The sequence below is a fragment of the Pinus tabuliformis genome, chromosome 4_2 (assembly GCF_031772625.1).
Source record: "Pinus tabuliformis cultivar Carrire ecotype Pingquan chromosome 4_2, CPIR1, whole genome shotgun sequence".
Taxonomy (NCBI): domain Eukaryota; kingdom Viridiplantae; phylum Streptophyta; class Pinopsida; order Pinales; family Pinaceae; genus Pinus; species Pinus tabuliformis.
The window spans coordinates 976851698-976870720 of NC_142304.1; the positions used below are offsets into that span (position 1 = coordinate 976851698).

At 38.5% G+C, this 19023-nt stretch overlaps 1 pseudogene; it reads right to left on the reverse strand.

The window, feature by feature from the left end:
* Positions 1-9842: 9842 nt before the first annotated feature.
* Positions 9843-17572, reverse strand: LOC149172905 (putative pentatricopeptide repeat-containing protein At3g13770, mitochondrial pseudogene; annotated as a pseudogene).
* Positions 17573-19023: the final 1451 nt, after the last annotated feature.

A 19023-nucleotide genomic window follows, 5' to 3' on the forward strand; every position in this document is an offset into this window, starting at 1 on the left:
GAAGACCTAAAAGGGAGGTCGAATCAGTTCCATGTCCTTGAAGAGGAGGAAGATAGAGCAGTTGAAAATCAAGTAATGAAAGAGGGATATGATAAGCAGGAAAAGGAAAAAGAACAGGATCAGGAACAGGTAAAGGAAAAACAGAAAGGGATCATGATGAGTGAAACAGAGATGGATATGGATCAGGAAATGACTCAGAGCGAGATGGAACTGGAAGACAATGAGTTGCAAGAGATTCTTGATATAGAAAACCTAGATCTAGAAGGGTTCTTGAGTAAGGGAACAATGGGTGGGGTAGAATCTCTACCTCAAGAAGAATGCAATCGAATAAAGCAGTTATTCTTATGGAAAACACAGGAAAAGAGCTTGGTAGAAGATAACAGCATTGAAAAACCGGGAAATCATGGAATGAAAGTAGTAAAGGCAACTCCAGGATTAGCTCCAAGAAACCCGGGAAAAAAGGGGCAGAAAAAAGCAGAACAAGCTTTTAATGGAATGTGGAAAGCTCATGATAGACTCAGGTAAGATGAAAGATCTAACCAGTTACTCCTTTACCAATTTTTAATTATGAAGTTTACAACTTGGAACGTAAGAGGTCTAGGAAGCAAAAGAAAACAGAGAATGTTGAATAATAGAATGAAACAGGTAGCTCCGGATATAATTTTTGTCCAAGAAATGAAATGCTTTGTTCAAAAGATAAGACAAATCCATAGTAGGTGGCTCAGCAGATATGAGTTTATAGAAGTCAAAGCATAAAACATAGCAGGGGGTATCCTCATCCTCTGGAATCCCCAAAAAATAGGTACTATTGATGCGGAGGCATCAAGAAATTATTTATCAATTGTTATTCAACCTGTAGGAGACAGGGACACATATCTTGTAACGAATGTTTATGGCCCTCAAAGGTTAGATGAAAAAATCAAGTTTATTGATTCCTTAGTGGACCTTCGGAGCAGATTCGCAAGGTTACCGTGGGTTATAGGAGGAGATTTCAACATGATCAGATCTCTCTCGGAGAAAAAAGGGGGCATAAGAGCACTAAACAAAAATTCCTCAACTTTCCATTATTTTTCAGAAAACATGAAGCTGGTGGACATTGAGACAAACAATGGTCTGTGCACATGGAACAACAAAAGAGGAGGGGATTCCCAGGTAGCTTCCAAGCTAGACAGATTCATGATCTCTGAAGAGCTCCTACTTCTAGACAAGGAAATAATAGCAGATATTCTTCCTTTTGGAGGCTCAGATCATTGGCCGATTCAAATGGAGATCAAGGGCATTGGCACCCCAAGAAACAAACCGTTTAGGATAGAAAATATGTGGCTTTCACACCTGGATTTCATCAGCAACATTGGAAAATGGTGGGCCGAAGACCTACAGATTCAGGGGTCAACTATGTTCCTACTACATAAAAGATTAAAACACATCAAGCAAAAGCTAAAGGAATGGAACCAGAAGGAATTTGGCAATATTTTCACAAGTAAAAAAATCATGGAAATCAAAATCCTAGAGCTCAATCAAGCTTTGATCAAGAATGGCTTTGACAAAGACAAAAATGATCAAGCAGAGAAATACCACCAAGAATGGGAAAGGTTGTGCAAACAAGAAGAAATTTTTTGGAAACAAAAATCTAGAGTTCTATGGCTAAAAGAAGGAGAACGCAATACTAAATTTTTCCACAGATCTACCATTGCGAACAGAACTCACAACAGAATCTCTTCGATCAAGGACAGGAATGGCCAAATTGATCAAGCCCATGAGGAGATAGAAGCAGTGTTAGTAAAGCATTTTCGGGACATTGCCAAGGAAAACTTTTCAGGAAGAGAACCTTTCATTAAGAATTTAATTAAACACATACCTAAATTGGTATCCAGAGAGGATAATGGTAATCTCAACAAACCTGTAACTGAAAAGGAGATCAGTGAGGTCCTCAAGGAAATGCAAAATGGCAAGGCACCAGGCCCGGATGGATTTAATGTGGATTTCTTTAAAGCCTGTTGGAATATTGTTAAAAGGGATATTGTAGAGATAGTAGAAGACTCCGGGAGGAGCAAGACCATTTTTAAAGCTCTCAATACTTATTTTATTGCCCTTATTCCAAAACAGGATAATGCTCAAACACCAGAGAGATATAGGCCCATCGCCTTATGCAATGTTGTCTACAAAATAATCTCCAAGGTGGTGGCCAATAGACTCAAACCCCTGCTGCCCACGCTTATCTCCGGGGAACAAACAGGGTATATTGAAGGAAGAAAAATTCTGGACAATATAATTCAACCTCACGAGGTAGTTCACTCGTTAACTGGCAATAAGAGAGCGAGAATGATCATGCAACTGGATATAGCCAAATCATATGACAAAGTGAATTGGATATACATCAAAAAAGTGCTCACAGCGTTTGGTTTTGATCATAATTGGGTCAGATGGGTCATGGCCCTTCTAACTTCATCTAGCTTTTCAACTTTAGTGAATGGCTCTCCTTCTGAGCTTTTTCTCCCTTCCAGGGGTCTAAGATAGGGAGATCCGCTCTCTCCCTTTCTCTTCATCCTCATGATGGAAGGGCTAGGGCGGTCCATCAAGCATGCTAGAGTAATAGGAAGAATTCAAGGACTCCAAATTACGAAGAGTGGGCAAGTTCTGACTCATCAACAGTTTGTAGATGATACCATGTTACAAGGAATTCCTACAGTCAAAGAAGCTCTTGCTTACAAACAGATTTTGTACGACTTCGCGAAAGCCATAGGTATGGAAGTTAACCTAGCCAAATCAAAAGTATTTTTCTTTAACACTCTATTGCCCTCCAGAGAAATGTCTCCATAATTTTAGGCTTTCAAAGAGAATCTCTTCCCTCCAAGTATTTGGGAGTTCCACTTACAGCTAAACCCCAACACAAGCATATATGGGATCCTTTAATAAATAAAATGCAAAACAAGGTCATGAAATGGACAATTAGATCTTTAAATTTAGCTGGTAGACTGGTTCTCACTAAAGCAGTTCTCCAGGCTATCCCAACCTTCATGCTATCAGCCCTCCCAGCTCCTATAGGAGTCTTGCAGCAATTTCGCAATATTCAACGAGACTCTCTGTGGGGAAAGGAGGAAACAAAGAAAAAATGGGCTTTAGTCTCTTGGGAAAATATCTGCAAAACCAAGAACTAAGGAGGCTTGGGTTTAGACAACCCAGAGATTCTCAACAAGGCTCTAGGAGCCAAACTTTGGTGGAGGTGGGTTAAGGATCCTAAAGCTCAATGGGCAAGCATCTGGAAGGAAAAATATGCCAATGCCTGGCCGGATTCGGATATCATACGTATGACAGGAACAGTGAAAGGCTCCCCCATATGGAACAAGGCCTGGGAGAACAGAGAAGTGGTGCAAAAAAATAGTTTCTGGGAAATCAGAGAGGGAGATCTGGCACTTTTCTAGGAAGACAAATGGCAACAGGAACCAAATCTACTAAAGGAAGAATTTTTAGGCCTCAAGCAAGAGACTGACAATCAAGGATTAGTAAAAGTGAAAGACTTTTGGGAGAACTCACATAATGCAGGAAAGTGGAGAATCTGGAAAAAAATTGAGGGCAGAGAGGATAGAACCCTCAACAGTAAAGCAGAATCCCTTAAGAGACTGTTGGATCAGAGAATAATTTTAGTAACAGAAGGGCAGGACCAACTGAGATGGGGTAACAACAAAGAGGGCAACTTTAATATCAAGGAAGCTAAAGGTTTTCTCCTTGATCTGGAACCCCAAGCTCCTAATAAAACTTGGTAGAAGCTTTGGAAGCACAAAGGCTGGATGAAAATCAAACTTTTCATGTGGTTAGTTCACCACAGGAAAATTTTAACCTGGGACAACCTTAAAAAAAGGGGCATGTTGGGACCCTCCAGATGTCAACTCTGTGAGACCCAAGAGGAGACTATAGAGCATCTTCTCAACAACTGTATTTTCACCAACATGATATGGGAATTTTTTACCAACATCTTCAAATTTGATAGAGACAAAGAAAGTGTTGCCAACACTCTAAACAACTGGAGGAATAATTTTTCAGATAATGAAATTCTCAACTGTGTCTGGAATCTTCTGTCGAGTTTCATTATTTGGAATGTGTGGAAGGAAAGGAACAAAAGAATATTCAAAGAGGAAAAGTCTGCCTCACTTAGCCTGGTGGAGCTGATCGTAAAACAACTAAAGGAGACAGTGGGCACCATGGTTAGGAATCTCCCCAAAAATCCTCCCTCAGTTGGAGAGTTAAGAATCCTCCAGCTGTTAGACTTGCAGGGGCTTATTCCTCAAGGTCTAGACAGGATAGCAAGCATGAGAGAAAAGGTGGAGGAATTCTGGCATCCCCCCTGAAGGTTTTTTAAAGTACAACATTGATGGAGCTTCCAAAGGAAACTCGGGGGATGCTGGTTTTGGGGGAGTTCTAAGGGATGATACAGGTAGCATAATCTCCCTCTTCCATGGTCACTTAGGAAAAGCCACTAACAACATGGCAGAACTAATGGCTTTGGAACAATGCTTAGAATTTTTGATACAGAGCAATTGCCAAAATGTCATAATAGAAGCGGATTCAGAGTTAGTCATAAACGCTGCCAAGAGAATCAGTAATGGAACAGGGCTGGAAAAGGTCACAAAACGCTGGAGGTTAACTAGAGTCCTTCAGAGAATTCAAGTGCATCTACAGGAACTTCGTACTCTCAGATTTATTCATGTGAGGAGAAAGGCCAACAAATTGGCTGACATTCTAGCCAACCAAGGTGTCAGCAGCAAGGACAGCGCAATCTTAAGGAGGTGGAATACAATGGCGCAGAGTAACCTGAAAAAACTCTGCCATAACCAGGCGGAGGAGGACAAAGAAGAGTACAGAAGCAAAATGACAGAACCCAATTAGTGATGGTCAGCGGTCAGAGGGCTACACCAAGTGGGACAAAAAGGTGCACAATGAAAGGTAAGCCAAGGTTAGAGGTAAAGTGGACCACGATCAGGACTATTCTCAGTGACGGGCGTCAGAGCTTCCTGGACCGAAGAAAGCAGCATTAGAAACTTCCGCATCATCCTAATTTTTCAGTGACAGAAGTCAAAACTGCCTCTGGGTGGTTTCATAGCGATCGCACCGCTCTCTTGTTAAAAGTGGTTTCAGATTTTTGGCAGCGATGCCATAGAAAACATGCCACGTGGTGGAGGGCCCGGTCCAAAAACCACTCTCCCCGCGCCCTAAAGGTCGATGACTTTGGGCGCGCGATTTTCTGCTCTGTTGTCCGTTTGTGCAAGGTAAATCAATGCTCTGGATCCATCGAGCAGTTTGGTGGGGCCCGAGGGTTTGGTGGGGTTGGCGGTTTCGTAGCGATCGCACCGCTTTCTTGTTAAAAGTGGTTTTAGTTTTTTGGCAGCGATGCCATAGAAAACATGACACGTGGTGGAGGGCCCGGTCCAAAAACCACTCTCCCCGCGCCCTAAAGGTCGATGACTTCGGGCGCGCGATTTTCTGCTCAGTCGTCCGATGGCGCAAGGTAAATCAACGCTCTGGATTCATCGAGCAGTTTGGTGGGGCCCGAGGGTTTGGTGGGGTTCGAGGATTCATCGAGCAGTTTTGGTGGTGCGATACTTCGGGGTGTCGTCCGTTTTTGTGGGGATGTATTTACCGTCAGATCTGTTGGTGCTTTTTTAGTGGGGCCACGTGTCTTGACGGGCTTTTCGCTTGAGTTACGTGGTTGTTTGTTTGCCGTAGATCAGGCTTTTGTTTTGAATGGTTCATCCTAAAGTATGTAATGAAAGATTTTGCTGTTTGTTGTAGCGGGGTGATGCTTTACTTTGGCATCATGCCCTTTGTTTCCCTGTCACCTCTTGGAGTTCAGGGTTTTTGTATATTCTGTAAATTTTTTCTCGATATTATGAAATAGAAGGAACTACTCTTGCTTTAGCAAAAAAAGAAGAAAGTGACGTGACAGGTTTCCCGAAAACCCACTTTTCTAGAATTACCGTGACCCGTTGTCGGTTTTGATTAAAGTTAATACGACATTTTACCGGAATGGATGGGTGGGGTAGATGTCGCTGTTGGTTTGCCATTTCATGATGCACCCTTTTCCAGCGGCGTTTTCTGAGGACCTGCATTGACTTTACTTTTTGTTTTTTACGATATTCTAAACACACTGGGAAAATTATAGAAATATGGTAAGATTTTGATAAAATTTAGCAGGGATTTTTGTAAATTCAGGTTATTACTTCAAGATTTTCGGCGTGTGGGAGATTTTTAGTTTAAGATTTTGAGTATATCAAAGGTTTTTAATGGTGTTAAATGTATTTCCACAATGATTCAAATCAAGCTACTGTAAGATTTAAAAAAAAAAATTACCCAAATTCCAAATACTTATTAAAGCCACATAAATAAAAATGATATCACCTTGTGAGATGAGTTTCATCAACCCATAATCTAGACATCACAAGTTTATCCCACGCTCAATGCCCTCTCCAACGAGGAAAGATATATTTAAATATTTTATTTATTTTTTATTTTATTTTATTGAAATTTAAATATATTTTTAATAAAATCATGCATTTTTATTAATTAAAATGTGGATTTATATATTAATTGAATTTTAAGTAAAATTAATTGAATTAAAAATGGAAATGAAATCACATTGTAAGATGGCATTTGTCACCGCAGAATCCAGAGACCACGGGTTTATCCCATATATTTAAACATTTTATTTATTTTCCATTATTTTATCTCTATAATACATGTTAAAAAACAAAAATGTAAAATAATATTTCCACTCAAATTCAATTGTTAAATAAATTCAAAAATATAAAAATCTCTTCAATGAATATAAGCCTTAAGATTCATAACATTATAAAATGATTTAACTATTTAGATTTAACAACATAGTTTTTCATATAAAGTTTTCTTATTATCTTTTAATTTGAAGTTATGGTGTTTCTTTATACTTAAATATACATGTAAATGGTTTTGAATAAAAGATTTCTATAAAAATAAAATATAAAACAAGTTTTCTTATTATCTTTTAATATGAGGTTATGGTGTTTTTTTATCCTTAAATATACATGTAAACGGTTCTGGATAAAAAAAATTCTATAAAAATAAAATATAAAACAATTTTGTAAAGTGATTTAATAAAGCGTCTTTCTACTTCATTCAATAAATCCTCTTATGAGGGAATTGCTAACCTAAATCTTCTTTCAACTTCATTCAATAAATCCTCTTACGAGGGAATTGCTAAACAAGACATAAGACTTGCGTTCCTTAATAATAGACCAAATACCATTTTATTACTAACCAATGTATACACATACTCACTCTTATATACACATTCTCATTCTTACTAGGCTTAAGATAGGTAAGGCTTTCTTGGTCTATATTAAACCATACTTGGAAAAGAGAATTTACTAGTTTAGAAGAAGATATAGAGAAAAATGAAACAAGAAAAATAGAATAGGAGAGAGATAAGGAATGTGAAATGAAGTCTCATATTATTGACCTTTCCCTTACTTCACTCCGAAGGGAATTTCTCCCTATCTCTTTTCGTTGATTTCACTCTCAAGGGAATTTATGCTAACAAAGAGAGGAAGGGTCCTAAAGAGCTGAGCATTGCATTGGACTAGAGATTCCCCAAATGAAAATTGAACCATCACTACAGACTGGTTTTCCCATTTGGATTTTCAGGGTAAACACCATGTCTTGTGCTGGAATTTCTCTATAGTTGTGACATTTCCCACCAGTGAAATGATTCTCTCAACTTTGTTAATGATTTACAATGATGAATGTCTCTATGGCCATGTTTAATGATGAATGTCTCAACATGGCGTATGAGATTATTGGTATTCTTAGCTATGTTCAATGCTCCTTGTAGTTGAATTTCTGATGAATGTAAAGAATAATCTACTGTATTTCCTTCAACAACACTCAGAAATTCTCTTCCCATTCATTTTCTATGAAAGCCAACAACTACGTGGTGATCTTCATCCATTTAATGGAGCTCCTGAGATGGATAGATATAATAACAAGGTCGTTGTGAATTTTGGGTTGAATATCTATTATCGGGCTCATTAATTTAGCAATTCATCGTTCACACACCATTTGGCATAAGAGGAATGACGTAGAAATTTTCCATCCATTTGATGAATGAACTCCACTCTGTTACACCGGAAAAACTAAATATGTAATTGTCTGATTGTGCCATACAACGCATTCAGAGGTTGATTGATAATTGTCGGTGTCCCTACAAGCTGTACGTTGGTCGCACAGACCATACACACTTTGTGTGCACTGCCTCTTATTCCCTTGGTTGATTTATTTATTGCTGGTCAATTTCATCTCCCCTCAATGGATGGGCTTCTGCTGGCCTGCATTTGATTCATAAACCATTCATGCAATTGCTAATATAAGGTTGGGCTTAAAATTGAAGCACACAAACAACTCTTCTTTATAAATGCCATAGCCTTCTCCTTTCTTTACTTTAAGGTCGGCCTTTCCTTTGTTCATGTAGAAGAGGTTCTTTCAATAATTCCCTTGGCCGTTTATTGACTCCAATAGCGAGAATCAATTTGCCCATTCGAAGCAATGCCCATGCCTCTCGTGTTTCATGTTGAAATGAGGTGTCGTTTTGGACCATTTATTTTCCATAAGTGAGGAAAAATTGTTGGAAAATTATATATACATGAGAATAACAGTTCTAATGGGTTGGAATTGAAAAAACAAGAGGTGTAGATTTGTCCGGTATTGGAAACAGTGACAATCCACATACAATACAATTGGTATTAGAATAAGAACAGGCTAATTAATTCTCCCATTCTTGGCACATTACTTGTATACCCAGGAACAGGGTTTGTGGAGCTGAGCTGCATATCAAATTTGGGGTGACAAGAAGAACCGAATAAATGTGAACGGTGACTGGCTTCTTGATTGTAATAGCCTCTGAGATGCCTCACATCAAACACTTGTCATCCAACAATTAGAACACAATTTAAGACGAGGTCTGAACTTAGGGAAGGTCTCTCCGACCTTACATGAATAGAGGTTGTTCATCATCAAGGGAACAAATAGTCTCCATGGGATTTTGTAGACAAGCGTGAAGCTAGAAAGCACTGGAATCCATGACATTACCCTGAACACTCATGAAGAGCCCTTATCAAGTAATTAGATTCTGTTTCTCATGTCAAGAACAAGAACAGAACCTAGGAACAAGAAGCGACAAGTTAACATTTATTATCTTTCTAATATGGTTTTGAATGACAAGTACACAAGAGAAACAGTTTTCTTGTCTATTTGGTTTCAAGGATATCCTGGTTTAGATTATTCAATTACTTACTAGCGCGGCCACCAAAATTGCAGCTGTCAAATGCTGATAGGCCTGTCAAGCTTTAAATAACATTTCTGTGTTCATTGGAGTTTAATCATTCCTGTCTTATTTAGGGTTTAAAATTTTAAAATTTTAACCTACATATTTACAGGATGCCATTTTTTATTGAATAGTTTGTATGGTAATTTCATAATTGGATTAGGTAAATGTGAAAAAATTTAATCCATGTATTCACAGAATGGCATTTGTTATTTGATAATTTACATGGTAATTTCATAATTATATTAGGTTAATATGAAAAAGTAAACATGGATTTAGAGATTCGAGGTAGATAATATTTGAAATTCTATCCTTTGATGTAGAATAGATGACAAGAATATGCTAGCATATTTCATTTATTACCACAAGATAAAGATTTAGATTAAAAGAAAGATTAATCTTCCAACATTCAATAGGGACGAAGTGTATCCACATAACAAAATGTAGTTAATCACTAAGTTTGGACTAAAATTCAAGATCATAGTTTGAATCCTCCTAAAATTGAGCTGTGGAGGTAGTAGAGGTATACATTGTCTTGCCGGCAATTGAAGCACACTGCACTCAAATTTGTCCTTGAGCATTGGCCTTGTCACCTTAGCAATAAAACCAAGTTTTGAAGCCAACAAATATTCGATCCTCACGTCCTTGCAAAACGATATAGCACAAAGGTAGTAGATGGTTGTTTACATACAAACTACACTAAGAATAGAGGACTCACATAGCATTAGTATCTAGTCACTACCTTCAGAGTAATTGCAGAGCATTGTTTGTTATTGACCTGATTGACATTGTGTTGCCAGCAAGTTGTTCTCTGCAAGTTACACTCTAGACAAAAGTGGGCTATTAGTTGGGATGTTGTATGCTTTACAGCCATCAAAAGAATAGAGAGAAGAAAGATTGGAATTTTTTTTGCACAATATCCATGTTGGTGAAGCGAAGTCCCTCATTTATGAATCATAACGGCTATTAGTTGGGATGTTGTATGCTTTACAGCCATCAAAAGAATAGAGAGAGAAGAAAGATTGGAATTTTTTTTGCACAATATCCATGTTGGTGAATCATTGATTGGGAAGTAGCTGCATAAACATTCCAGGCCTCAGCATGGGTAAAGGAAATAGAAAGAGGTTGGAAGGCTTCAGGGCCACCAATGCCTAACTCCAAGAAGAGAATAATTGCTTGAAAGAGAAGGATTGGATGTATGACCAACAAGATAGACAATAGGCTAATGCTAAGGGAAGCCACAATGCCATTGTTGTTTCCGATATTGCATCTGAAGAACCCATTTTTGAAGATATGTCGAAGATTGATGCACAAACATCAATGACCTTAACGCCGAGTTTTTGAGAACTCCATGATGTGCTTGCAAGCATGTATAGACACCAAAGAGTTGTTTCCGTGTAGAGAAGCAACTAATCTTAGTAGAAGAATGCGGAACACACTTCTCTTGTCGAATTGTTACATGATGGCAGTATGCTAGGGTCATGCTGAACAAACAAATCAGCATTCAACTTGGCTTCATTGACTGCCATGATACTCTCCAAGTCTGAGAAAGAGATGGGAACAAGTGTTGATTGCAAAGTTCAGATCTAGAGATTGCTCAGAGCTGAGATCAGTGAGCAAACTTATGCACTACATGAACAAACGAGCCAGAATCATAACTAGAGCCATAGCCAGGAGTAGAGCCATTAGCAAGAGCCATGAGGAAGTACCAGAACTAGAACCAAAAGGCTTCTCAGTGGTGAAGTGTGATTCAAAATGGATCTGAACCAACGAATGGTTGTAAGACTAAGTACCTGCAAGCCAATTCAATACTATATGAAGGTTAGCAAACCATGAAAATCAATGCAAATGTAAAAAGTGAATAAAGGCAAAAGCAAAAAGAAAAAATTGGGAATTAAATGAAAGGAGAAACATAGAATAGGAGAAGGTTGAGGAATGGGAAATGAAGGTTCATACCTGTTGGCCTTCCCCTTAACCCCAGTTCTACCTATTTCTTCTATTGTTTTCACTCTCAAAGAGATTTTAACTAGCCAAGAGGCATAGAGAGTCAAAAGCTGAATTGTACCAAAGATTATTGGAATGAGAACCGAACGATCATCCATAGTTGGTTTCCAATTTGGATTTCAAGGGTAAACATTGTTTCTTGCGTTTGGCTTTCTCTATAGTCGTGGAATTTCTTGCGTGTGGAATGCTTCTCTTAGCTTTGTTAATGATTTAGAATAATGAATGTCTGTATGCCTGTGTTAAATATGGAGCATTAGATTATTGGTGTTCTTAGTTATGTTCAATGTGCTTCGTGTAGTTCGCCCATCAGGGGCATCCCAAGTAGTTGGGACTCACAGTGCCACCCACCTCAGTTCAAATATTGGCTTGGTATGGTTTGCGAGCTATAGTATCGAGCCAGGGAATTTTTCTTGGCAGTGGCACTGTGATCTTTGGTGGCAGCAATGATTGTATGTTCAAGTTATTGCTTCCCCCTAATACAAAAAATTGTGTGCTCTTTGTAGCTGAATTCTAATACAAAAAAATTGTGTGCTCTTTGTAGCTGAATTCTTGATGGAAATGAAAAATTATCTATTGTGTTTCTGTTAGCAACATTCTCAAATTTTCTTCCTATTCATTTTTTGTGAAAGCCAACAACCATGTGAGGATCTTCGTCCATTTAATGGAGCCCCTAAGATCAACGGATATAATAACAAAGCTGTTGTGAATTTTGGGCTGAGTTTCTATTATTGAGTTCATTAATTTAGCAAAGTAAGCATTCATAGACCATTTTGCATTGAAGGAAGGATGTGGGCATTTTCCATCCATTTGAGGAATAACCTCCACTCTGTTACACCTGCAAGTAAAGATTTAATTCTGAGTGTGCCATAAAGAGTATTCAGAGGTCGATTGAGAACTATGGGTGTCCCTACAAGTTGTATGTTGGTCAGATATGCCATAAACACTTTGTGTTAACTACCTCCTGCTCCCTGGGCCAATTTACTCATTGCTGATCGATTTCATCTCCCTTTAATGGATGAGCATTTGCTGAACTACACTTGATTCATAAATTGTTCATGCAATTGTTCAGACGAAGTTGGGTTTACAATTAAAGTGCATAAACAACTCTTCTTTGTAAACGCCATAGCATTCTCCTTTTGTTTACTTGAAGGTTGTTCTTTCCTTTGTTCATGGAAGCGAGGTGATTCTCTCGGTTGCTTATTCACTCCAACATCGAGAATCAATTTTCCCATTTGAAGCATTGCTCATGCCTCTATTGTTTCATGTTAAAATGAGGCTTCATTCTGGACCATAGCTTTGTGATTGTTTCTTTCCTCTAGATGAGGATAAAATGTTGGAAGAATTATATATATTTGATAGTTCTTAATTGGTTGGAATTGAAAGAAGAACAAGAGGTGTAGTTTTGTTGGGCATTGGTGAAAATCACAATCCACAAACCATACAATTGGTATTAGAATAAGAATATTTTTTTTTACTCTCTCATTCTTGGCATTTATATTACTTGTATGCCCAAGAACAGGCTTTGAAGAGCTGAGTTCCGTATTGAATTTGGGGTGGCAAGAAAAACACAAAGTCTATCTTGATAGTGACAAACTTATCGATTTTAATAGCAAGTTAGATACCTCCTGTCAAACACTTGTTATCCAACAATTAGAACAAGGGGTTAAGAGAAGGTATGAACGGAGGGAAGGTCTCTCTAATCCTGCATAAATAGAGGTTGTTCATAGAAAACATTAGAGTCCATGCCACTTACTGTAATATTCCCTTTTCTTGATATGGTCCAAGTGGATGGAATCTGCTCATGGTATTTACCATGGTATTCGCCCATGGTATTTGCCTTTGCTTTTTGAAGAAAAACAATAAAATAAGGTTTCTAGAGAGTCCATCAAGCCAATAAAAGGGGATAGGGGCCAGACATTGGGATCATCCTGAGTTTATCTATCTTATTGTGTTTTCGTGAGAACTTGGCATGGCCAGTTCCAGTTTGATCCCAGGGATGAAAACCCCGTGGGTGTGATTTGTCTAGTGGATCCATCCAGGGTCCACGATTGTGCTTCAGTCTTTTGTTTTCTCTTTTGATGAGCAGCCATGCATGCCATTGCAGGGGCTCCGATATTTTTGTATGGGCATGTACTATTTTCTTCAGTTAATAATATAAATAAAAGCTGCATTTCTTTTAGATCCCTTGTGTTCTATGTTGGCTTGTCAGTATTTCAATTAGAACACTAAAATATTCCAGATTTGTTGATTATTTAGCCATTTGGGATCTTACAGTGGTATCAGAGTTGTGCATCCTACCAGCCTGAGGGTTTATTGTAGATTGATTGAGGATTTCAGGAGAAACTACTTTCGGTGATCCTCCATCATAATCACCCTAGCTAGAATCTCGTCAATTTCGGTGGTTCTCTTTAGCCACCCTAGTTGGCTTATTATTATGAAGATTTTCCAATGTTGAAGAGAAATCTATTGCAATTGCAGGAATATTTTCTTGAAGTTCAAGATCTGCCAGATCTAGAGACTGATTGTCTCATTTAGGAAGCTATTTACTGTTCGAGATTTTTTTGATATATTTCAGAGAATAAATTTGGGCCAAGATCATAAAATCCATTGCCGGAGAAGTCTTGGAGAGAAGACCATGAACTTAGATCTGTAAGAGGCCGAGGTTGCTTTCTTCCAATTCAATCATTTAAGGAGGCCTGGATTTGCTACCATAACATTTGCCAGAAGGCCAAGATTTGATCTTCTCAGGGATTGGGTGTATTTCAGTTCAAGAGATTGAGATTCATGTTTTTCCCAGAGATTAAATCCATTCCTAACTCGAGCAGTTAAAGAAAATTATCATGAATTTAAATGGCGGTATTTAAAAGATCTCCCTCTAAAAGCATTTGATACACGTAATGACAGCCGTCTTTACAAATGCCATGAAACCTATGGTAAAACCCAGTGTATGGTATAAAACTTGAATGGTGGTCATTTAAGGACCACTGTTGATATACGTTTCCACAACGGCGATAAATGTTGTCCTCTGTAATAGACTATTAGCAGCAGTCTTTTGACGCCCATTAGCGAAAACAGTCTCAACAGGGCCACCTAATGAATGTCAGGGTTTCACTTTTAATGGCAAGCCCTGGGTGTCTGCTATAGCTTTTAAAAGCTAAAACTGGTGTTTTATCACAAGCACATGCATGCGTTTAGATATAAAAGCTCAACGCCGATGGTAAGATATTTTGTACTCCTTTCAAATGGCACTACCAATAATCCCCACATGAACACAACCCATCTTTGAAATGGTGAAAGCGGTTGGTATCCCGCATGACAATTTCTCGTCCAACAATTTTGGAAATGAACTTTATAGCAGAATGGCAATCCCCACAAATTCGAAGGTTTTTGCTTATTCGAATAGTTGTACCAGGCACTGTGCTGACAAGGCCAAATGCAAGAGCCAGCTTCTCACTGTGGTAGGACAGAAGCTGTTCTTTTTGCTCCTCCTCAACATCGTGTAGCACGAAGTTTGTGTCAGGCACGTATCCTGCATCTTTCATTTGCTCACCCAATTGTTCCAACATCGCATAAATCTCACTTGTTTGGGGATGTAGTCTATCTTCTACTACAAATGTGTGCACCTCATTTTTTACCTCAATCCAGCTTTGACCAAGCTGCTTTTTCAATCCTTTGCCTTTCATCAATTTCCTAACATTGGCTGCATCATCCCACCTGCCACTTGCAGCATAGATGTTAGCCAGAAGCACATGTGTCCCAGTGCAGTCAGGTTCCAACTCAAGGAGGCACGTGGCTGCACGTTTTGCTATCTCAATATTTCCATGGACCCTGCAGGCACCAAGCAAAGCTCCCCAGACAACAGCATCAGGTTTATAAGGCATTTTGTTAATGATATCCTCAGCCTCTTCAAGGCATCCAACACGGCCAAGAAGGTCAACCATGCAAGCATAGTGGTCCAGTCCTGGTCTAATACAATGATCACGGCTCATGGAATCGAAGTAATGACGACCTTCATCTACTAGGGCTGCATGCCTGCATGCAGTGAGAACACCTACGAAGGTGACATGGTCTGGCTTCATGCCCATTCGCCACATTTGTTCAAAGATGCAAAGGGCCTCTTCACCAAACCCATGTTGTGCATATCCCAGAACCATCACAGTCCAGGTGACGACATTTCGACTTGGCATATTATCGAACACCTTGCGTGCATTATCGATGCTCCCACATTTGGCATACATGTCAACAAGACTACTTCCCACAACAACATCAAACTCAGAACCAGTTTTAACAATAAGGTCGTGAATCTGCTTACCCTGTTCTAAGGCTGCAAGGCTGCCACATGCTTTTAGAGCACTGGCAAAGACGAATGAGTCTGGCTCTATGCCTTCCTGTCGCATTTGGTCAACGAGCTCTAAGGCTTCCTCGTAGTGCCCCTGTTGTACAAATCCTGAAAGCATCGCAGTCCAGGAGATTATGTCTCGCTTGGGCATTCTGTCAAACCCAGTGCGTGCATCCTCTATACTCCCACACCTGATATACATGGTGACGAGGGAATTCCCAACAGAAACGTGCTGTTCAAACTCAGCTCTAATGACACAGGCATGAATTTGCTTTCCATGTTCAAGAGTTGTTAGGCAAGCAGCCACGCCTAAAACAGTGGCAAAGATAAAATGGTCCGGTTCCATGCCTTCCACTTGCATTTGTCTGAAGAGTTTCAGAGCCTCCTCACCATGCTCACACTGAGCATATCCTGCAATTATAGTAGTCCATGACACCATGTTCCTTTCATGTATTTTGTCAAACACTTGCTGTGCTTCATCTATGTTCCCACATTTTGCATACATGGCAACAAGTGAATTACTATTAGAAACATTGCAGTCAAAACCAGTTATAATAATGTGGCCATGAATCTGCTTGCCCTGTTCCTGGGCTGCTAAGCTTGTGCACGCCCTCAGCATATTGCCGAGAATGAATGCATCAATCTTCGTTCCCGTTTGCTGCATTTCACAAAACAGACTCAAAGCTCTCTCGCTCTGCCCTTGCTGCACATATCCCGAGATCATGGTCGTCCAAGAAACAACATTTCGTTCAGGCATTTTGTCAAACAGATGCCATGCATCCTCTATTCTCCCACATTTGGTATACATGTCAACAAGGGCACTCCCCACAAAGACATCTAAATCACACCCAGATCGAACAATCAAGCCATGGAGCTGCTGCCCCCGTTCCAGAGAAGCGGAAACCCCGCAAGCCCGGAGAAGGCTTGCGAAATTGAACTGAATAGACAACACTCCAATTCGATGCACTTGCGAGAACAACTCAATAGCATCTTCCCCGTGTCCACCCTGTACAAGGCCAGCTATAATCATGGAATACGAGAACTCATTCCGCTCATGCATTTTGTCAAACACTTGGCGTGCGTCCTCGAGACTTCCACATTTTATATACATATTGATCAGCATGTTTCCCATATACACATTGGGTTCAAACCCAACTCTTGCCATGTGAGACTGAACCCTCTTACCCGCTGCAAGAGATTTTACTTCAGCACAACCCTTTAAAAGACAGGCATATGTATTGTGATCTGCTGCAATGCCACGGAGTTCAACAATGTCCAATGCCTCATTCAATCTTCCTTGACTACACATTGTGTTTACACCACCATAAAGCGTGTTTGAGAGCTTATTGGATCCATTGGAATCCAAAGGAATGTTAGAGGTGCAGTTGCCAATAATCTTGACTGTACTCTGATATCCAACAGAGAGATTTCTCTCAGATAAAAATTTAAATCCGGAGATTCTGAGTATGTATGTTATACCTGGTTTTAGCTTGTTCATGCTTATATTCCTGAGATGGCATAAATATGCGCATGTATTGTATTTAGCGGAAGCCCAGGAGATAAAAGTCTGTCAAAACCCCCGCCTTCGTCCTTACACATTGTGACTTTAAGAACTGAATCGCAGCAATTACGCTCTGACTGTAATTGACTTGCCATGCCTTATCAAAGTAATCAGCAACCAGAACAAGACTCAAGTTGGCTGCACCAGGTAATAAATAATATGATTTCGAATTAAACTTAAAAAAGGGAAAGAGGTGGACTGATATTTATGGCCACAAAAGCAATTTCACAGTTCACAGAGGCGTGTATTCTGCTTGAAAAATGGGTATTTTCAGAGGAAGCGTTCGAGTAATAATAATGATAGGCGTTGGCTACATAGAAACAATTTTGTCCGGACTATCACTTCTCATCGGAATCTGGTCAGCTTTTCAAAAACACCTTGTCACCGACTGCCCGAAGAAACAATTTTGTCCATACAATCATTTTTCATTAGAATCTCGTCCGTTTTTCAAAAAAAATTGATTTTAGAAGTGTTTGAATTGTGTTTTTCATTCGAATCTCGTCCGTCGAAATAAAGGGTTACATTTTCTCTTACTCATAAAGGAATTTCTTAATTTTTTTTATTATAATTTTATTTTAAAATTGTGTTTTACATGATTTTTAAGAATCTGGTCTGTTTTTCAAAAACAAAAATGGATGGCAGAAGTTTTTGAATTATGTTTTTACCATGGAAATAAGGAGTTACATTTTCTTTTACTCATGAAGGAATTTTTTTAATTTTTTTAATTATAATTTTATTTTTAAATTGTGTTTCATATTTTTAGAATCTGGTCCGTTTTTCAAAAACAGAATTGATGGCAGAAGTGTTTGAATTGTGTTTTTACGGTGGAAATGAAGGGATACATTTTCTCTTACTTATAAGGAATTTTTTAATTATTTTTATTATAGTTTAATTTTTAAATTGTGTTTTATATGATTTTTAATATTTATTTTTATTTTGTCCAATATTTTTCATATTTTATATAAAAATATAATCAATAAAATTTTATTGTATTTTATATTAGAAATAGGTTTATAGGAAGTTGACTAATTATTATATTTTTTAGTTTTTCTAGTTATTTTATTATTAAAATTATGTGAGTAAAAATTGTCTAGATTTCAATTTTGTGTTATCTGTTTTCAATACGTAAATGGATTCAGTGTCATTAAGAACCCCCAAGGGTAATGTCAGAGTTGTGTGAAGAGTCCCAAAGCTAGCCATGATTAAATTCATCCTTGTTAATTCATAGCCTTAGCTCAAGGATAGCCTTTGTTGCAAAAATATTAAGTACAACAAGAAGCCTATGGTTCGGTGGAGCATTCTTCTACAACGAGGTAGTGGTTATCACATGTACAAGGAATCGATACTTGCAAAAATTTAAGAGTACAAGAACAAAGTGTGTACTCCCAATGTACTAATCTCAATGTTTACATAAAACGATATCAAGACAGAGAGCAAGAACAAAGACAAATAAAAAAACCTGACAAAGACCAATGATATTTTTGTACTAGATAGTTCAAAATATCGATCACTACACTTCTTTTGTTCCTATGCAAAAGCATAAGGGTCAAGTGGAGAAATCTGACTCTAGCCCAAAAGACAAATGTGTTTCAATAACAATTGTCAATTCAATGTATGATTATTACAATTCTAATCAGCAAAATAGAAGTAAAACAATCATCAACAGTAGAAAAGAACTTGATAAGGGTGCTCCTATCACAGGCAAAGACAAGGGAAGCTGGTAGCAAGAACCAACAATAACCATTAAAGCATATGACAAGGAAAATCCAA